This window comes from Lagopus leucura, unplaced genomic scaffold (genome assembly GCF_019238085.1).
Source record: "Lagopus leucura isolate 7727_CA_CO unplaced genomic scaffold, USGS_WTPT01 Super-Scaffold_73, whole genome shotgun sequence".
In the NCBI taxonomy this organism is placed as follows: Eukaryota; Metazoa; Chordata; class Aves; order Galliformes; family Phasianidae; genus Lagopus; species Lagopus leucura.
Window position 1 is genome coordinate 42,925,763 of NW_024962252.1, and position 22,188 is coordinate 42,947,950.

General features: G+C 35.3%; 1 long non-coding RNA gene across 1 annotated transcript; it reads right to left on the reverse strand.

Annotated features, from left to right (window-relative positions):
• Positions 1 to 3,960: 3,960 nt before the first annotated feature.
• LOC122185716 lies at positions 3,961 to 17,741 on the reverse strand. The gene is made up of 3 exons (XR_006180959.1): positions 17,706 to 17,741; positions 16,716 to 16,763; positions 3,961 to 7,782 (listed from the first exon to the last, which is right to left on the reverse strand). It is a non-coding gene; the product is annotated as an uncharacterized LOC122185716 (long non-coding RNA).
• Between the last annotated feature and the right edge of the window lie 4,447 nt (positions 17,742 to 22,188).

Sequence of the window (22,188 nt, forward strand, 5' to 3'; positions counted from 1 at the left end):
TGATGAAAAATAGAATGCAAGTATTTCTACAAAAACACCTCAGTGGTGTTTTGGAAGCTGGTTATCTTCAGAGGAACCTGTACTGTCTCCTCATGTCAGAAATTTTTCATACAACCTACTTGTAATTTGCACGGGAAATGAAATGAATTTCCTATTCATAAAAGTAAACAGGGACATGACACATCCAAAGATATTGCCTCGGAAATAGTTGCAGTATTGAGCAGCTCTCCAGTTGTGACTTTCTTCTCATCTGCTTTCATTCCTGTCTTCCATTGGTTCCAGAGGTGACCAAGTCCTTGCAGTCTTGGTCTCTCCTTTCAGCTGGAGTGGGAAGAAATGGAAAATGATTTTCCTCAGCAAGGAGAACTTCCTTTAGCTCATGTGCACTAATGTTTGTGCCTTTAAGCTATCACCCTCATGTATGTGATTTTCTACACAATAGCTTACCCACAGATGTCTTTCTCACAAGTCCCGCAACTTCCCAATTTAAATTTAATCATTTTCTTTCACTTAAAAATTTTTGGTTAAGTTCTATATATAACAAAGGAAAAAAAAACACAAGAAATAGATGATTTAAAATTAAATAAGGAACTTACTTATACTATAGTTCTGTAGTTCTATGACAAGCCTAAAACACTCAGCTCCATACTAAAATTAGACATTTGTATCTTAGCCAATGATTTTATTTTTAGAGCATGTTAGTAGTAGATGATGAATGTAAGAGAAGGGCTTTAACGCTGTAAAACTCTACATGTATCTAAACAAAAATAGAGGACAGTACATTCTTTGTAGCAAAAGACTTGCGGTGGTTGAATAGCATATAAGCTACAGAAGCAGTCTCGATATAAAGGATGGAAAATTTCAAATGGGATCTTACTCAAACCTTGTTAACTGCTCTGTTGCTACATTTTTTTTTTTCCACAGAATCTGTGATGTCAACTAAATTGCAGAAACCCTTCTCTCTGCAGTGTGTCAATCACTACCATCCACAATACAGAAGTCCACAAGCAGATGTATCTTTAAAATACTCCTTATTTATATATATATAAATAAAGTATATTAAGTATATAAATACTTATTTAAAATAATGACAAAAGTGAATAGGTCTCCTTTACATGGATTATCTGACAATATTTTTTACAATCTTTGGTTACATGGGCTTAAAATTCCCACTAATTTTATTTCACCAAAACCGTAGGACACCTAAACACTACTAAAACCTGAAAATGTCTAAATTATTTTTTTCCTTAAATCGTTACATTTCAGGCAAATTAGAGGCATGCTACTGGCTATTTTCTGAAGGCTGTCCATTTTCAGTGACACTTTATGTTTAATAACCTCACTGTCATTGGTAATAACTCTCTGCTTTTGGTTTGAAAATGAAGATGTGAAAAGATGCTTTGATACTTTAGTTTTCTGTTTTTTAGGGAAGCTACCAAAATGATTAGCTAAATGACCAATCAGTTCAAAGTTGGATCCAAACATCCTACAAGTCTACATGATCCTGTTAACTTCAATGGCCACGCTACTTGTGCCCAGAGATGATAAATAAATTGGTGAGATTTTCATGGGAGAACACACTTGCGAGTTAACTAAAAAGGAAAATTTGCCTGACTTAAATAGTTATGTGTGATCCTAAAAATTTTTTAGAAAGGCAGATAAATAGATAAAGACTTCTGCCTTCCAAACCATCTCCAAGCAGCAGTGATTTATACAGGTTTTCTCAAACTAAACTTTTACCCACTCAAAACAAGGTCAAGGAGAGAACAAAGAGAATCAGTTTGGAGAAGGAGTGACCATGTCTCTTTGATCGGAAGATACAATACTTAGTGAGGCATATGGAACATTCTCATCAAGTTGTCATCATGTTGCCTTTTTACTCATTGAAATACTACAGCTAGGCTGTAATTTAACAGCATGGTACTCAAGGCTCCCTCTTTGCATTGCTTCTGAAAGAAAAAAAACAAGGAAGTTGGGTTGCACTATCATTTATATATCTGTCTTGTAGCTAGAAAATATGTTTGATTATTGATGTCAGCAACTTTGTTTTCCCATTTCCTTAAGAGATTCAAAACTAAGAAAACCTTCATTCTGTAGTGCCCCTCAGTGGAATAAAGAAGTTGTTGATGTGTTTCTGTCTAACTTTTTCAATAATTACGATTTTTCTCTTTGGTGATTTGATTTCAGACAATTATTGCTTTTTCTGGAAGCTAGAACTTAGCATGCAGTAGATAGGAGAACAATTGTATTTCTGAGTAAATTTTACCACAAAATAAATGAGAAAACTTATAAAAGTGAAAAGTATCCTGTATAAAAATATTCTTCCAGTACTAGAAAATGAGACTATTTGGGATTTTCTTAACAGAGAACAAGAAAGAGAACCTAGGGGTCAAAATGGTCATCTAAACAACAATATACTTCTCACTTTGTGAATAAGCTATCTATACAAAGTAACAGGCTGAAAGCTGGAAACAAATTTTGTCTGTGTGTATTGGTAAAACAGAGCCTCCTTTCCCTGCATGCATGATGAACACATCACTGAATTATTTAAATTGCTGGGATTTTGGACCAAGTAAATTAAAATCATGTTCTAACAATTTTACTAATTTCTGTTATAATAAGAGATAAAACAGTGGACAAAACTCCTGAGGAAGTATTTACAGCAATATCTAATACAATCTTTGAGACACGAGTACAGAAGAAAATATTGTTGTTGTGTGGAGGACGTTATTACAAACAAGCACACAAAAAATTTCATAAACGAAGACAGCAAGCACAAAGGATCATGTTCCTTCTTTTTTTTGATTAAAAAGACAACGGCTCCTACATTAAGAAGCACACTTTGTACAGGAATGCTTTGCTCACAGGTGAATAATATGATTCTTTATCTCTTAGTTAATTGGGAATTTTTTGAGAACTTTAGTCAGGACAAATGGGTAATATGAAAGCTGTATATCTGACCTTTTCAGCTGTATAAATAATATATAAATCATATTTTAATTTACCCTTGTATTTCTTAGTTCTGGAAAACTACAAGATAGGAGAAATAGATTCATCTTCAGTATATTATTCTTTTTTATGAATATTCATAATCATAGGAGGTTCATTCATGAGAATTCTCACAAGACATTTCCTTTTTTTTTTTTTTATCAGTTATCAGCCCTTCACACTTTCACATTCTCCTCCCAGTAGTGTTCACATTCCTTTATCTTTTCTTCTTGGCTTCCAGTATCTTGTATCCTTGGTAAGAAGTGCTAGTGTTGGTATGTAACTGTGAAGAGTTAGCTGCTGACTCTATGTGAAGCCCAAAGCAGCTTAAACAAGTGCTTTCTCTAAGGGAGAAAGACTTTCATTCATTTCTCACTGTACCAGGTGGATTATACAGTAGGATGCTGGAGTGGATAATAAAGCACTAAGTAAGATAGGAAAGGGAAGAGACTCAGTTGCTCTTCTGAGTGTTTATGCTCTGGCAGATAAAGACATCCCTCTGCAAGTGGGCTTACTGCATTTCTGTTCTCTTCTGTTGGATTAAAGCAAAATTTCACAGAACTTTTTCTGCAGGGAATTTTGCATCTAAGCTGGACCGTACTAAGTTGTAAATGGCAGTGTAGAGAAAAAGCTAGGGTATTTCCAGGGTTTGGGATCAACAGGAGAAATCTTCATAGTGATATACAAATTAAACATGTTCTGTCTTGAGTTCTAAGTGGAAAACGTAATATGGAACAAATAGAAATTTGTTGGCATTCTGCATCAATTAGTAAGAGCAGGATGTGTATAGATCTGTGCAACAACAAGCTGCAGTGTGCTACCTTTTGCTAACAGCCAAATTCTACCTAGACATTTGTTCACTGCTTCAGCAGGGTAGGGGAAGAAAACTGGAAGAATAGAAATGAGAAGGCTCATGGGAAGAGGGAGCTCAGGGAGCTTGCTTGCTAATTACCACCATGGACAAAGCAGGCATAGTTTTGTGAAAGTTAAATTTATTGCCAATTAAAATAAATGTCATTAATAAAAATGTCATTAATAATTGGATTGTAGGAAACAGAAAGGCAAACATTCAGACAAAACCCTTCATCCCCCTTTTCCAGAGTCTACGTCAGTCTCAACCGCCCCTCCTTGATCAATTAGAAATGACCCATTGTGAGAACCCATGGTTTGCTGGAAAGAGGGGATGAGAATTAATTAACTCTAGAAGCTGTAAAAGGCTGAAATCAGACTCCAGCTGCAACAGAAGTAACAGTGTGAAACAATGAATGCGGTCAGAGGGCTGAAGATGAGATCAGTGAACTGTATTAGCAGGAGCAGGCAGCTCTCTGGTGATCACTTTGCTCTTGGCTGAGCAACGTAAAATTTATCTATTGGGCTTCTGCAAGCCTTGATGAAGCCTTTCTGTTCCTGTTTACTTCAGCAGAATTTTAGCATCTCAGGGAAAGGTGAACTGCAAGAGGAGTTTCATCTCATGAAATGTTGATTCACCTGCACAACAATCCTATGGAGCAATAAGTCTTTCATGTGCAAAGACTCACCAAACTCCATGGGCAGAGAGACTTCAAATCCCAAAACAGGGATATGCAATTAGTTATGCTGTCTTCAGACCATAGTCTGGTTCTTGCATCACCTCCTGGGTTTTAGCAATTGCTAGTATAGACAAGCCATAGTTCTTAAAAGTGTTAAAAAAATCTTATTGTTAAAAAAATCTCACAATTTTTGGTCTCTCTGTTTCTTGGCCATCGAGATCATCTTGACCTCAGATTAGTTATAGGAGAATGCATTTTTCTTTCTTTTCTTTTTCTTTTTTTTTTTTTTTTCCTAGTTTTACAATAATAGTTTAAATAAGTATCTTGACAAATGTGGGTTATTTTGGTACCAAATGAAGTTCTGTCTTAAATGGCTGTAAATAATTTGACTTAACTGTTAGAGTATAATCCATAAAAGAAGTGTGTGGAAACACTAGTTAAGATAAGTATTGCAAAAGCCCATTAGGAGTGAATAGAATGGGGAATGATTCATTTTCAGCTGTAAGAAATGCCGTCTTCATATTTATAGGATTTGCTATTACTTAGCAGTAATTACTTAGTAATTACTTAGTAGGAATAAAATTTTACATACATAAATTCCTACCTTCCACTTTTGCATTCACAAAAACAATCTACAGTCACAGACAGTATATAACCTTTATTTTTCAAAACAGATAACAATCAGCGTATGATTTTGAAATATTTCAGGCTAATTTGAGTAAAGCCATGCAATTCAAATAATACTTTTTAAGGTTCCAGTTGAATTTAAAGAGAAAAATGCTTGCCATTTTGAGAGCACAACTGTTTCCTTTGTTCTTAGAGGATATCAGATTGATATTAGAGAAGAAAAATAAATAGCTCATTTCATATTACTTTTTCAGTGATAATCAATATTTATGTTTACAAAGCGCTCAGAGGCATAACTGAGACATTACGGGAATGATACATGAAATATATCCTCACCACCTCTCAACTCAAATGAGAAAGAAAGGTTATGGCTAATCATAATGTATGGAATTGACAGTGGTAAAAAATGTTGAAAAAAATGAAGGCTTATAGTGCAATCTTGCTTTGATTATTGAAATTGGATAAAGTCCTGAATGAAATTAAATGATTTTTGGAAAGTTATAGTCTTATTTTAAGATTCACAATACAAGCCTAAGGCAATAACATCCATAATAATATACACATAATCATAAATTGGGGAAAAAAAACCAAAACCAAAACAAAAGAACCCAACACTGGAAATATAAAAAGGCCTACTGAAACAAAAGTAACAAGTGACATTTTATCATGAAATATTCTCTGCCAGCAGCTTTATATCACCGTAAATCTGCGAAAATGATTTCACAGGTAACAGCGGAGGCCTGAACTTTTTTTATCTGCCATGCACTCCAGTATGGAAAGAGCTACTCCTAGAGAATGATCCTACCTCTTTTCAGAAACCATTATCTAAGTTGCTTGTTGCAATCACAGATTTTACAGCAAAGGACAAAATATGAGACTGGATCTAGTCTATGTGAGGCCGTGATCAATAATCAGAGTATCAGCTTGACTCAACAGTGCAACAGCAAAGCAATCTGAGTTGCATTCGTTTGTCAGAAATTCAGTTGTCCGAAACACATGTGAGTAAGTTATTTAATTGAGATATGAACAGGTTGGCAGGCAGAGAGAATGGGGAAAAGCAGTGACATTGCCTGGAATTATGCAGAAAATAGAGCAATGGATTGTTACAGGTGTGGTCAGATGCTACAAGTATCCAGTTGTACAATGAATGTAGTGCTCCTTCAGCTGGTAGTTGTCTCTCTAAGATCACTGCCATTCCTTTCATAGATTAAATGCAAGCATACAGCAGCTTGAGAAAATGCGTAGCATTTTACATTGTCAGATGTATAAGCAAGTAAGGTACTGATTTTCAGTTACGGGTTTTCAGGGATCTAATGTCTTCCCATCACTTTCTTAAGGTAACCAATCAATTATTTCTATAGAAACAAACAAAAGAAAGTTGAAGATAGGCTTATTTACTTTCAGTTCTCATCTATAATTTATCAACAGGGATGTATTCTGAAAAAATCCTTCTAATAGCTCAGAAACTCTGTCTATGGGGAGGAGTTACTTCTAGTAAAATCAACTACCCAGATTATTGCATATGCTTCTGATTTTATTTTTATTTTTTCTCTCACTGATCTGAGATTGTAACAAATTGGCATGCATGCACCCTGGGTATTTGGATTGGTTTCATGTTTTGACCAGCATCATATATCACAGCTTTTCATCTTAAGCTCATAGAAAGTGGTTGGCTGGTGTATTCTCAATTTTCATGGTTTTTGCTACAAATAGATCTGATTTTGTTTTGTTTTGTTTTGTTTTGCTTGTTTCTTGGGATCGTCATGTTGATAAAACATCGATTTTTCTCACCTTTGCCATGTTGTTTTACTTTCTGTTCTCACTTTGGGCTTTATAACGTGAACTACTTGTATTTTGCCAGCAGGCAGGGCAAACATAGTGCCTTTAACTGCTTCAGGTTAAACAGAAATATCCATCATTAGCATGACTTGAAGAATCAACTTACTGGTAGTATGCTGAGCTGCTGATAGCAATTGTGAACTTCAAGCCACACTAGTCAATGAGAAATAAAAATAGCACCAGTTGCAGGGCACATTTTCATGATTTATTGAGACTTTCTCCTGTCAGCAATTTGATTGAACTTTAAGAAGAAGTGATTTAGGATTGCCGGCAGTCTTGCAATCTTGCTGATATAAAAGCTATGTTCAGCCTCACACTCCCTAGTTAAGAATAAATGGAAAACAGACTGACTTTAATGCCGAGCAGGTTAAGAAAAACAGAGCTAAAGAGGCAGGAAATCACACACACGCTCACACACACAGTCAGGCCAATGCTTTGTTAGCAGCCTTTCCACGAGAAATGGGGTGCTTTTACTTCTCTGCCTTTGTCAAACACAGCTTATTACTCTTTGTTTTGCCCGTGTCTCATGGAAGCTTTTCCAGGTACATGTGACAAATGGATCACATTCTTGCAATGACAAGTACCACTGTGACTACTGTGGACCTCAGCAGAAAAGATAATGTGCAAAATGCGAGCAATCACAGGACTCAGTCTCTCTACTGTCCTGGCTTCCTTGTCTTTCTCTTGGAAGTCTTTGAGTGACTCTTTTCTTCCTTGTCTGAAGAAGGATTGGTAGGAAACTGCAGTCCAAATCCGTTAGGTCCGTTTATGAAAACACATTGAAAGTAGCGGACAGGAGCTAGGAAAACAAAGAAGAGATGGTTAACATTTATAATTTCCAAATCGACACCATGAGTCTCTGTTGTATTCCCTCAGAAAAGGACTGTATAATTTAATTCCCATTAATTGAGTTACAACAACACACAACTTTAGTGTCTCACAAGGCAGATTCCACATGTCAACAAGATTTTAGCTGAAGAGTTCAGCATGAGATATTTGTAGAAGTTTAGAAACTATAGACAATTTACATTTTTTTTCCATTATTCCACACAGTTGTAGGCCTTTTTTTTTTTTTTCCCCACAGAATATTTACATTCTAGGATAGCTGAGTGGAAACTCCTGAAAGCAACACGCATATTTTCTGATCTTGTATTTCACAGACACTTTCAGATAGATTGAGAAGTTCCAGTAGGTCTCCAGTGAAATGGTGATGGTGGCATTTTTTATTAGGGTTCAGATGAGTATATACATGTATCTATTGGTCTGAAAAGGGCAATACATGGCACTGGCTCCTTTTTTTGATTTTTGAGCACTGCTCTGTATAGTCACACTTCATTGTGCAATGTTTTAAAGGTTTTCAGGAACAGATCTTTTCAGCACAGATGAAATAGACCTTATTTGTTACAGAAGCTGAGTTGTGTGGACTCTGAAATTAATGCTGACAAGAGTTTAAAAGATAACTATGAGTCTGGCATGCATTTGTGAAAATGATTGGAGGAGTGCTGGAATCTGAAAAAGTTAGTTCTCATACAATTATTTTTCTGCTGACCATTTCTTTCCTCTGCTGTTCATTCCACATTAAAAAACAAAAACAAAAACAAAACAAAAAAAAACAACCAAAAAACAAGCTGTTTATTGTAACAGGTCCGATCTGAGATGGACTCCAAGGCTCCCTTGTGTTTTGAACTCAAAAGCAAGGTTTGTTTATTTACCGCCAAGTCACAATAAAAAGTTGAACACAGAATGGTGTGTCAGAAATGCTGGTATGTTCAACCCAATTATTTTATCCTCTGTGGCTTTCTTGCTTCACTCATTCAAAGGTTAAGTATATACTGTCTAAAAGGCGCACTTGAAAGTGATGTTAGAAATAAGATTCTTCTGAAAATGACTTACTGCTTTCCCTCTAAATCTAAGAATAGAACCATTTTTTCCCCTCAGGCTATTGGTATTTTCACTGTGGTCCTCTGTAAGATGAATCCAGGATCTCTTTTAGAAAGATGAAATTAGATTAGAGAAATCACCTTCTGATTAGAGCCCACAGCAAGGATATAGAGATTATTATAAAGGCATTTATAGAAACATGGAATCATAGAATCACAGAGTTGGAAGGGACTCACAAGGATCATGGAGTCCAGCTTCTGCCTCCACACAGGACCACCACTGAAATCCTACATATGAAAATGTTGTCCAATTCCAGCAGTCTTGGTGCCTGTTTCATGCTTGACCACCCTCTGGTGAAGATCTTTTCCCTAACCCCCAAATGACCCTCCCCTGATGCAGCTCCACGCTGTTCCATTGGATCCTGACACTGTCACCAGACAGCAGAGTTCAGTGCTACTCCTCCACTCCCTGTGAGGAGCTGTAGGCCACCATGAGGTCTCCCCTCAGCCCCCTCTGCTCTGGGCATCTCTTAATGTGGATCAGCTATATTCTCTGTGTTTGCTTACTGTGTGGTATACAGTAGTTTCTGGGATATATAATAATTACAATTAACAGGCTTATTTCACTCAATAAGATATCTTTCCTAAGTAAAGCTAATTGAAAACAATAAATTGCCACAAAAGAAGCTATGATTAAAACCAATCGTTTCCTATCAAAATGCTCTGCCAGAGATTTCTCAATAGGTTTCACTTAATTAAAAAATAAAAATAAAAATCAAGACTGAAATCGACTCCCTCTGAGCGTCAATTTGATAAAAAAATATTTTATAGGAAAGAAATTGCCAATTTAAAACTCACCGTTTATCTTTTTAAATGGAAATAATTTCTGCATATTCCTCTAATGGATATAAAAATTAAAAAAATAAAAATGAAATTAAAAAATAATTTAAAAAATAGTCCGTAGCCAGTTCACTCTTCCTTATGAAGAAGGCAAGTAGGGTATCATGCACTTTCTAGCCGCAGTAAATACCAGTAAGTACTTTATTTAAAGACAGTAGAAATCGTTTCAAAAATAACTGTGCATGCCTTCAGAATGCAAAACTCAACTCTTTCTTTCACACATTCAGTAAGTCCTGATACATACTCGATCTTTTATAGGAAGTACTTTAAACATGTTTATATATATCATAATCAGCATGCCTGACACCACAGCATTTTGTAAAGAGGTCATTTTTAGTTTTTGGATGGTATTCAAACTTCTTTTTTTTTTTTTTTTTCAAACTGTCTTGGTTAGTTTTCCTATTAATACTCCCAGCACGTAACTGCTCCTCATTGTTTGCCTTTTTTTTTTTTTTTTTTTTTTTAAAGCATATAAAACAAACCCAGTCGCCTATACACAAGAAATCCTTTTCCACTATTTCTCTTTAATGTTGTCCTTTTCAGCTGCTTTATCATGCAAACCTAAGCTGCAAAAAAAATGCAGATAAAATGTCATTCAAACAAATGCCAACATCTTTGGAACTATGTATGTATCAGAATCTTCAGCACTGTTACGATGCACCATAGCTAGGAAACAAATTGAATTTTGGCATGCAAAGAGGACTATGAATGTAACCCCTTCTGCTTTTATAATTCCCACATTAAATATGAATACAGAATGTGTCTTCTAACTGAAGAATGTTCCCAATTCTAATGTATTGTCTCATATCTTCAGGGCAAATGTTATTTAAAAAAGAGCGATGAGCAGTAGGAAACATGGCTTAACATTATCTTTCCTTAGATTATCAGAGGAAAAAAGTCTTATATCTGGACTTATGCTTTTGGATAGGATGTAATTTATGATAGCTTTCAATTCTTTAGCAGAAGAGGAAAAAGACTGGGTGTCATGCTTGAGGCCTTTTTTCATTAAAAAGTTACTCTAGTGCTTTAATTATCTTCATGACCCTTTGCTGGATTCTCTCCAGTAAATCCACACTTCTCTTGTATTGGGGAGCCCAGAATTGGACCCAGTAAACTACACGTGCCCTTACTAATGCTGGTGTATCCACGGCTCCTAATTTTAAGTCATCTGCAAACTTCTGACAGTACACTCTGCCTCATCATTAGTATAATTAATGAAGACATTAAATAGGATCGACTCCTGTGCTCACTCTCTGACACTTCCAGCTTAAAATCCCCAAAATAAAAATGATCATACGTCTCACTTTCATGGACTTTATGCATACTGAAAATCAAGTCCAATTGAACTTTTGTCCTTCTGCTCCACAAGAGGTTTCCGGTATCCCTAAGCTCATCTTAGGAGACCTGCTTTACATTTTGACAGGTGTACCATCCCAGTGAAACTCCCCTATCCTGGGGAGTACACTGCTATCTGCTCTCTAACTTTGTACCATGGATCACCACACCCTGGGCCCTGTCATTCAGACAATTTTCAATCCATATCACTGTTTGCTCATCCAGCCCTTACTTCTCCATGAGCATCCTATTGCTGATAGTGTTGAAACCAGTAGACAGTATTCACTTCTCATCTCAGCTTAACACAGCTACCAGTGCACTCAATCAGAGAAATTATCAGGTAGATCAAGCATTTTTTCAGTGACTATCTTGAAGGATTTTGTCTGTAGATGTCAGTGATCGAACCCAGACCTTTATATGAAATGGATAAATCTTGCCTAGTATTCTACAGTACTAATGACTCTAATGGATCTGGAATGCTGTTAGTGCAAAGGAACAGGCAGCTGTGTCCTGCTTGTATTATTCTGTAATTTTGTACTCCTGCGGATCTTCTAGGAAGAGGTGTGAATTTGAATGTCTTCAGATAAGAGCAGTCTGAAAAACTGTCAAATTAACTGGGACAGCAGTTCCTAATTATAAACCAGTTCTGACAACAAATAAACTCGAGGTAAGGTAACAGAACTGACAAACTCAGACAAGATTAATAAAGGGGGTTAGTACAGTGGTTGGGGTAGATGTCGCAGATGTCCTCCTGTAGTAGGAGCAGCACAAATTCAAAGTTCTTCTAGATCATCCACGTGACTTTGATTATTTCAAAAAAGAGTACCACTTAACTTCAATTACAATATCAGTGTGCAGAGAGGCTACCCATAAGTGTATAATTAAAATAAAAATGGATGTTTTTCCTATTTGTGGTTTGTATGTACAGATTTTAAATTTAAAACTCATTACAATCTACAGTTTTCTAGTGATATTTAATTGGCTTCAGATCAGATCATAAAGCTTTCATAGTTTACCTATGACTATGTCTGATATTTCCCCCTTATGTGAATTTTTAGAACAGGAATATTAATTTGAGTTAACTTTTAAAATAGATTAACTAGCCCACACAAAAATTGATGCGTGGGAACTCATCCAGAATTAAAGCAGCCCCAGTGAAATTGTCTTCAATTCAATTTCAAAATAGGTTCAACCAGATTAAATCAAAGTCACTTTAGTTCTTAATATGTGATCACTCAAGCATTTTGCACTATTTAACCTCTCCTTAAACTTTTACTTATTAACACACGGTATTTGTCCATATCAGTGGTTAGACAAGCCTACTGAGAGTTAGTCTCCAACTATTTCATAAAGATCAGCTTCAGAATGGTGGAATTACTAAGATCAAGTTACTGGAAAGGTTGAATAGGCAGCCTTGGTTCTCAAACCCTAACAAACCTCAAACATTGAACCATTCATGGCCAGTACTTAAAAGGTGTATGCCTGAAGATCAGAGGCTGTTCTACATGAACTCTCTTGCAGGCAGCATTACCATGCTGCTTGTTCTACTATCATGCTGCATGCTTACAGTGAAGAATGGTGATGACCCTGGGGAAATCTTGCTGCATGAGAAGATCTGTGTAGACACAGGACTTATAAATGAATGGACACTGATCTTACTTAAAAGTTTTTGAAAACCTCTCAATGTGCCAGTTCCTTGTATTATTTTTTAGCCAATGGTACACATCCTGATGTCCAGGAAAAACAGTATTAATATTAATTATTTATTGCCGAATGTTAGTGAGGAAAAAAAAAAGATAAACATCTAATTCAAGTTTTTTCAAGGATGTTACTACTGTTTTCATTACTACCCTCAGAGACGCAGCTATTAATGTTCTCTTTAATGATCTATGCTTTTATTTTGAGAAAAGATTTAATATCTTTTCTATATTTTTGGGCAGCTTCTCTGGTGAAGTTGTATTCAAATGGTCAGTTTTGAGAGAGTGAGTCTGTGCAGACGATGTTCTGAAAGAAACTACTGACAAAATACTGGAATCATCACACCTCTGAGATATACGGGCTACCTGGATGATGAGCAAAGCAGAAAATATATTATCCACAGTTCATCAGAATGATGAGTTTCTCACCTATCTATAGATAGGAGCAATCTATTTTGCACTCTCTTCTGACTACTGTGTATTTTATTTTATTTATTTTATTTATAGTAGTTCAATTCTTATATTTTATGGAACCAGACAAATATGTTTCTGCTTAATGATATTAACAGAGTGCATTTACAGAATGATGAAATAAACCATACTTCAAATATGGAGTCTCCAAATACTTCATGCCAGTGAGAAAGAAAAAAGGAAAGCATTCTCATTCTCAGTGAAAATAATGATCAGAGGAAAAAAAATCTTATATTGCATTTCTGACAAGTTTGTGACCCCTGAGCCCTGAGGAAACATCCTTAAATATCTCACATTAAATCTCACATTCAATAGAACTTTCACTTTTTTTTTTTCTTTCTGAAATTTGGAGATCATACTTGCATTGGAAAATATGTTACAGAGATACAAATGGTGAAAGGCAACTAAATAATTTTATAGAAACAAACTAATCAACATATGCTAATACAGACATATAATGACTTCACCCATTGGAGCTGCTGAGGTTTTCATGTGCAATCTTTTGCTGATAATATGTTGAAAATATTATTTTTATGCTGGAAAACATCTGAGAAACAGTGTTGCAGAAGCAGAGAATAAATCTAGTTGAGAAATGCTTTTTTTCATAGAAAAGATAGCATAGTATATTCAAATAAAGGATGTTTCAATTGCACCTAATGGTAAGTTTAATTTTTCCAGATGTACAATATCTTTGACTAGACATAGGAGTTCATAGGATAGAAAATCTTATGTCCATGAAACTGTAAACCTCTTAGCAATTTATAAGGGTAGATACATTAATTATGTAAGACACAGGATGCAATTTAGCATGACTAATTTGATTTCTATTTACCTTTAAAACAATCCACATATTTCTGTAGTTTAACCTATTTATACAGGTTTAAGATCAATCTCATTATTTCTCACTTTTCAAGCTCTTTCATCACTGCCTCTCTTTAATTTTGCCATATTTGCATATTTGTCGTTTAAGATAACAGCTTAAAAAAAAGTCAGTCTCTTTAGCTAACAGTGTGACAAATGAAAGAAAGTGTTTCCTGGGCTTTCAGCCATAAGGACAGTTACATGGCAATTGCAATAAACATAATCAAGTACTGGTTACTTTAAATTTTCATACTCTGATGTGAGCACTGAAGCAGATTAGGACTTAGAGTCTACAGTTGTTTGTATAAAGGATATGGAAGACGACTCTCATCACAAAGTTGAATTTGTACTCTTCTCAAATTCTACTCCAAATGCCCAAAAATCTGCTTGTGTCTGCTTGTGAATAAATTTCTTGTAAGGCAGAAGGAAAAACTAGTGCCTAAGTTTCATTCTGAGCACAGGTGTCAGTTTTGCCACTTAGGACAGGAGAAAGTAGGGGGAAGAATTTTGAGTAATTGCTTGCAGCTCTACAGGGGAGAGAAATTTAGTGTCTACTGCACATATCACCATTGCTTATATGAAAGGTACAGAGATGCTTAAAATTCTGTCCAAATGTGAAACTTTCTGAAAACTGAAGATATATTCATCTTTTTAAATTGCTTATTTCACTTTATCTGAGTGCTTCATAATACCGGGAAAAGGCTGAAGGACTCTGATCAAAATCTAAGTACATGTGAATCTAATCTATTCAGCTTTTCAAACTGGAAAGGAGATTTACTATTTAAATTTTTAGATTCGCTCAGAAAGTGTAAATCCCATTTATCAGCAGAAATTATTACAATTTGGTGCATTGGAGAAAATGCACTGTCTTCATCTTCAAACAACACAGGAAGAATAAATCAACTTCAAGAGGACATGACCTACAATTCGGTCTCAGCTTTTAAATTCTCAAACTGAGCAAATACCAAAGAACAACACTGAAAAGAAAAAAAAAAAGTTGATGTTCTTTTGGAAACCTTTCACCCACTTTCTGAATGCTTACTAATTCTATTTAGTGGACAAAGAAGATACTGACGTAAAGTTATGTTTGTGAAGCCAGTTACAAAGGACTGTTTGCATAGAGTTGTTTCTGATCTAGGAAACATCCAGTCAGTTGTGCGATATTAGAATATAATTAGATTAACCAATAACAGCAATTATTGTTAATAAAAACAGTTTTTGAATGATGCAAACTTTGGTGTGCAGAAGACACGATAATTAGTTTAACACACGCTTATCTTGAATTTGTAATTTTACTACAGAAGAAAATCTCTGCTTTAATTCATTAATTTACTTGTTATTTGTTGTCAGTATTGCTATACTGTTAGAATGGGTATGACTTTTAGCATAGGGTCTACATTCTGTGTATTTTGGTCAATTACAGAATTATAAAAATACTAAAAGGAATTTAATTTTATACCTGATTCTAAAATTGCATGCATTCCCTATCAAAGAAAAAATATATAAAAGGCTAAGCTAAGCCAAGCCATTCTTATATAGATACATCTAGCGGCACCCATACAACAAATTCTTGTGAGCTATGTGTGCAGCACACTACCATTTGGGAGCTTGAGTTTAACATTTCATTCACATTTTCTTTCCCTTGATGTCTGATTGCACTGCATATGTTTTGCACTTAGCTATCATTTTTAGGTTTATTAAAATATTTATATTTAAAATTTATAGATACATATTTATACATACATAAATGTATCTACACGTGCATCACACATTTTCCATCATATATATGGGATTGTAAAACATTCTGCCTATAGTAAGCATGGAGAAAAAAAACCAAAAAAGAACATACAACAAAGCAATCTGAATTATTTGAGATGAAGTCATTTTCTTGACTGTCTAAGAACAACAAAGTTTTTACAGGAAGATTCATATTAATATTTAGTACATATTTTGGTTTTACATAAGTACATAAGTTACATCTCAAGGTGAGATAAATAACCTAGATCCTTGTCTAGTGTTAATCAGTGCAGTTCCACTGAAGTTGCAGGGATCAATATCAGTCAAGTATCTGGAATGTATTTTTATTCTTATCTTAAACTAGGAAAAACATGGAGCAAACAATAACGCAGTGAGAGGAGATGTCCTCCTCAGATGCCTTACTCTTTTTCACCTTTTTTTTTTTTGTGGAGAGGATGTGAATTTGAAGAGACAATATTTATTCTTGTAAGAACAAATAAATGGAACACAGTCCTCATTATGTAGTTTTGCTACGGAACAGATTTTCTATGAGAAACACATGCTCATTTAAATAAATTACTGCCAAATTAATTATAGGTCACTTGGTTTATAATTAGCTACTTATTTCTTTAGAAGTTTAGTAAAATCATAAAGCAATACAATTTGAATACATTGTTTTCCACAGGAATAATATTTGTGGGTCTTACTTACTCTGCTTTCCTTGCATCATGTTGCCTTGACATGAATAACAGATACAAAACGGCTGTAGGAGTGACATCCCTTACAACAACAGGAACACTTTGGAAAGGAAAAGGAATTTCTTTTATGAAAAAAGAAGGAAAATTATATACCTGATGTCAGGTTGTGGTGTTTTGGAGCTTCTTTTGCTGGTGGAGCTCCTAAAGAACAAAACATAGATCATAACTTAGTTTTCTGCTTAAGGATGAAACATTTAATTAGATTTCAGTGAGAAACATCCTAGTGTTGGAATCAACTATGAGATAGTATTGGTATGATCCCAACTGTTTTTCAAATATGACTTTCTTTAAGCATAGAAACTGTATGTCTAGTAAACCCATAGAGGCAGACTGTTCCTAGTTTAGCAGATCTGCACTAGTACAATTAAGCATATGTTATTCTTTGAGATTCCAAGATTTTAATCATACATAGCACCTAATTGTTCTTGAAGACTAACGTATGTAGATCTGACTTCAAATCTTCACTTCTGTAAAAATCTCACAGCCTTTAGGAAATGTAAAGAGGATGTTTGTGTCATAGACCACTAACTTAAAATGTATTAGTGTATATTACTATTGATTATCTTCAGAGGTATAGAAGAAATAATTTCTATTATTATAGAGAAACAATCAGGGTGGTGCTTTATCAAAATGTTAACCAGACTATAAAAGACCATGAAGTATACAACACACACAAAAAAGTGTTCTGTTATGACACAATCATTCTACAATATGAGGTGGATGATCTAAAGCATCAAACAAGCTAAGGAAGTGAACAATACACCACCATATCAGCAACCACAGCAGCAGACTGACTAGGATAACCCACTCATCTGAAGACATAGAGCCAGAGCACCCAGTAGATCAGCTAATGATGTACCACTTTTGGGGTCACAGACAGGGCACCTCTGCAGCCAGATTGGACATAGAGCTATAGTACTTGATGTTGACACCCAGAGGAGCCATCAGACATTCAGTTACTGGGAATCTCCACACAATTTCATCATTTTGGCGTACTTGCATATGTTTAAAAATGCTAACAAAGCTCCTCTTTCCAACCCCATGAAAAAAGCTGGTTTGCAGAGATTTTCATCCATTTATTACCTTTGTGTTTTTCATCTTTCAGATGTTTCTTCTCAGTTGCTTTTTCTAGGCAGAAAAATGAAAGGTAACTGAGTTCAAGGTTGGAAATAATTTAAATACTAATTCTTAATAGATTATTATCTAGACTTTTCAAGTACAATTCTTTGAAAATTAATACAGTCTTTTAGGAGCTTTTTCATATACAAATATATGTAAAATTATGATCTGATATTATTGTACAGTCATAGAATCATAGGTTTGTGTTGGAAGAGACCTTAACAACATCTAGTTCCAAGCCCCCTGCCATAGGCAGGGTTGCAAAACACTAAGTCAAGTGCTAGATCAGGCAGCCCAAGGCCCCATCCAGCTTGGCCCTGAACACTTCCAGGTACAGGGCATTCACAGCTTCCCGGGAAAGTCGTTCCAGTCTCTAAGTGAAGAATTTCTGCCTAACATCTAAAGTAATTCTCACCTCTTTTAGTTTAAAATCACTCCCCCTTGTCCTGTCACTACCAGACAGTGTAAAAAGTCTGTCCCTTTCCTGATTATAAGCTCACTTTAAGTATTGGAAGGCTGAAAGGAGGTCTCCCCAGAGCCTTCTCTTTTCTAAGCTGAACAAGTTAAGCTCCTTCCACCTGTCTTCACAGGGGAGGTGCTCGAGTACTCTGATCATCCTTGTGATCTTCCATCTACACATACATGCATACACAGAGTAATTTCCTACCTTCTTTTTGCTTAGACGTCTTTCTTTTTTTCGGGGCTAGAAAGAATTGCAAGGAAAGAACATTAAGTGACAGCTCTCAGAAACATAATATAATCATAGAATCATAGAACGGTTTGAGTTAGAGGGGACCTTTAAGATCATCTAGTTCCAACTCCCCTGCTATAGGCAGGAACACCTCCCTCTTAGAGCAGGTTGCTCACGACCCCATCCAGGCTGGCCTTGAATTCTTCCAGGAAGTAGGCATCAACAGCCTCTCTGGGCAACCTGTTCCTCAAAGCAAAGAATTATTTTCCTCATATCTAATCTAAAACGAGGCTCTCACAGCAAACACATTGCACAGAGCTGATCTCCTTAGTAATTTTCCTGGAAAAACTGGGCTAAATGTGTCTCATGGCATATATACAATGGATCTAATATTACAATAATAGTTGTTACCCTAGTGGTAGTAGCAGCTCTGAGCTTTCTGAACAGCCTTTGGAAATCTTCTGAATATTGCTTGTTGTAGAGTACTTCAGAAAGTTCTGATCGAGACTTTGGGCACTGGAATTCTGTAATTCCCTAGCAACTGAGAGAATTGCCTAACTGTTCATTGCCAAAACTGCACCAGGGAAGGATCCCTTTGCCTTCTACCTTCTTCTTACTATATTTCCTTGGGCAAATCTGATTGCCTGAAACAAATAAACAGCAGAATTTGGAGCTAGATGTACCTTCAGAATTGCCAGATATGACCATTCTGAAGTCATACAGCAATAGATTCTTCTTTATTTGAATTATTTATTTTTTTCTCAAATTGTACATCCACTTAGAAAATGTGTTCTTTCTTTCTGACATCCTTTTCTCCAGACTCCGAACAAGAGTGGTTGGTCTGTGATTCCATTCAACAAGGCAGACTGACTGAAAGTAAGTGAGGTGTATTGCTGGCAGGTGCCTAAACCCATTTCATTATTCCCTGTTGACTATAGCAGAAAACTAGCAGGCTGCTTTCAAAGTGTTCATTTTCACTTAGTATGGTCCAACCACTTCTAATATGAATTTCCTCAATGTCTTCTGATGCCTATGTAATCTGATTATTGCTAGCTTGCTCAGTGCTTATCATCTGTGTATATCTCCCAAGAAATGTGCTACAGAACAGTTAAAATAAGATAAAATAATCAACTGATAAAAGCATTCTTTGATAGAGAACTTTACATCTGCAGTTATGTCAGTTTACCAGTGCTGGTTCACATCAGCATTGTTAACTGTTGATGAATGTTACGTGCTCTTCAACAACGTTCATTATTTCTTTCTACAAGACATAGCAGAAAAATGTAACATTTACCTGTTATTTGGATTTCACTTGTTGACTCTACAGGAAAATTGTTAAAAATGAGGATGAAGGGGGAAGGAAAAGAATATGAGGCTTAGTACCATGGTTGCTTTTTTTTTTTTTTTTTTTGCCTCAAGAAAAGTAACCATTTAAATAGATCTTCTCTTTCATCTGCAACTTTTCTGCAGGATATTAATTTGCAATAAAAAGTGTCTTAATGGCACGTACATAGGATTTCACAGTGAAAGCTAAGAGCCCCACTCTTTGAAGTACTATAATCCAGCATGCAATGGTTAATGCAAGTGCAAACACTGTACCAATCAAAGCTTTCAAGCAAGTGAATATTTAGAGCTCTTTTAAAACATGAACTCAAGGTTATAGCTGCCTTTGCTCTATCCCCCCAAAACATATTGTTTATTACCTCTCTTTTCTTATCATCTACACATCTCAACCAAAGACTGACACTTGAATAGCTGACATTCACCTCTGTATAACTTTCTCCTGCACCATCAGACTCCCCCGCCTTTTTACAGTAAAAGCTCTTGGAAGCTGGAAAAACTTTTGATTATGTGTTTGTATAGCACAAAATCAGCATATATTAATACCCGTAATAGTTAAAGATAATGAGCAACACAATGAGATAAAAATTCCCTGGTGTAAATGATTATTACTCTTTTGTAATCAAAAGAATTTATGATGTCAGGATTTGGAATCCATGAGATTTTTACCCCTCACTTCTTTGCTAGTCCGTTTTATTTTAGAACTTCATTGTAAGAAAGGAAAATAACCTTGAATAAGGTCACAGAGCACTTTGGGGTCTCCTCTGACTGAATTATCCCAATGTTTACTTCATTGTTAATACTGACATCAGATGAATGTGAGGTTCTACAGATGATGGAAACCCACATGAAGGCAAAAACCTTTCAATACCCTCTTTTACAACAGGAAGTGTGAGCAATTAAGCATAGCTTTCACTAACATATCCCAGGAAACTTTGAGTCTTGATTTTGGTTCATAAGGAGAGTCATAAATTTCAGTGCTCAGAACAGGAACCTCAGGCACTCAGTAAAGGCCAATTTTGCTGCTATTAAATGCTCACATGCTTAAATCCTTTAATATTTACAGTTCTGCTTATAATCTTGCCCACAGATGTTGAAAACTTGTACATTACAGCATTCTGAGTGGATTAAAACTGCTTCTCATTTTTATTTAAGAAAATGTTCTCTTTGAGGCACTAAATCTGCAAAATGGATTCATGTTCTGACTCCTTAACTAGGAGTTGCCTAACTGAGGGACAGGCTCAGTTTTCTCTGCAATTTCTAATATTTACATTCAGATGATTATTGTTTACCTCCTATAGATCACATAAATTCTAATTTGGGATTAGAAATTCTCTTAGTTGACCCGAAGCATGGTTTGTTTTACTTCTGTTGTATTCAAGATAGAGGACATTTTCTTTTTCCAACACATCAAGAAGTTCCCAGTTACTCTCAGATCTTTGGAAAACACTTTGCCTCTACCGTAGTATTCTCATTACAGAATTAAATGGGAATAAATTTTGGCCAATGCTGAAATTTTTCTTAAAATACCAGCCTCTATAGTCTTCCTGTTTTTTGTTGTTGTTATTGTTTTTGGTGGTTTTTTTTTTTTTTGGCAAAACTGTTTACAGTTTGGTGTAATTTCCTGCATGAATCTGAAATACTATAGTTTTGTCCTCTGTTCAAGGTGACTTCTCTCACAGTTTGAGAATCCTTAGTGAGTATGCGGAGATTATGAATTTCATTTAAAATCCAAATTGGACATAGGGTCAATTGCTGTCATTGACCTTCATGTGAACTAAACTAAGAAAATAAGTAAACTAATTACTTTTATAATAACATAATAATTAACAAGTGACTATAAAAATGCATTTGGTGTTAATTTGGGGAATTTTCAAACTCAGCCTTGTATTTCTGTTTATTGTTGGTTAATCATTTGATGATAGAAAATCTATCAGTTCAATCCACATTTAATTCAACATTAAGATTACCTGGGGTGTAATATATGAATAGATTTGGCCCAGGATGAATGTATGGATTTATTATTTGGTCTTAACTAGACCTAAACTCCAAAGTCAGTGAGCTTTTGTGTCCATGACTGTATCTCATGCTGAATTACAGAATAGCTACCTCATGTTCCAGCAAGCATACTATACATCTGGCTGAGAATTATATGAAGCAAAGATATACTGAGCTTTAGAAAAAAAAAGAAGGAGGAATTCAAATACTGTTCTCCTTTGAGTGGAAAAAAAAAGTAGTTTAAATAGCTCAGATGTTTAAAATCTTAAACTAGATTTATTCAAGGAGAGTTAGTTCAGAATATGGAGTATAAATAGAATTATTTTTGTATATAATCATGGGTCTGTTTGATACTACTTTTTTCTTTTTCTTTCTTTCTTTCTTTCTTTCTTTCTTTCTTTCTTTCTTTCTTTCTTT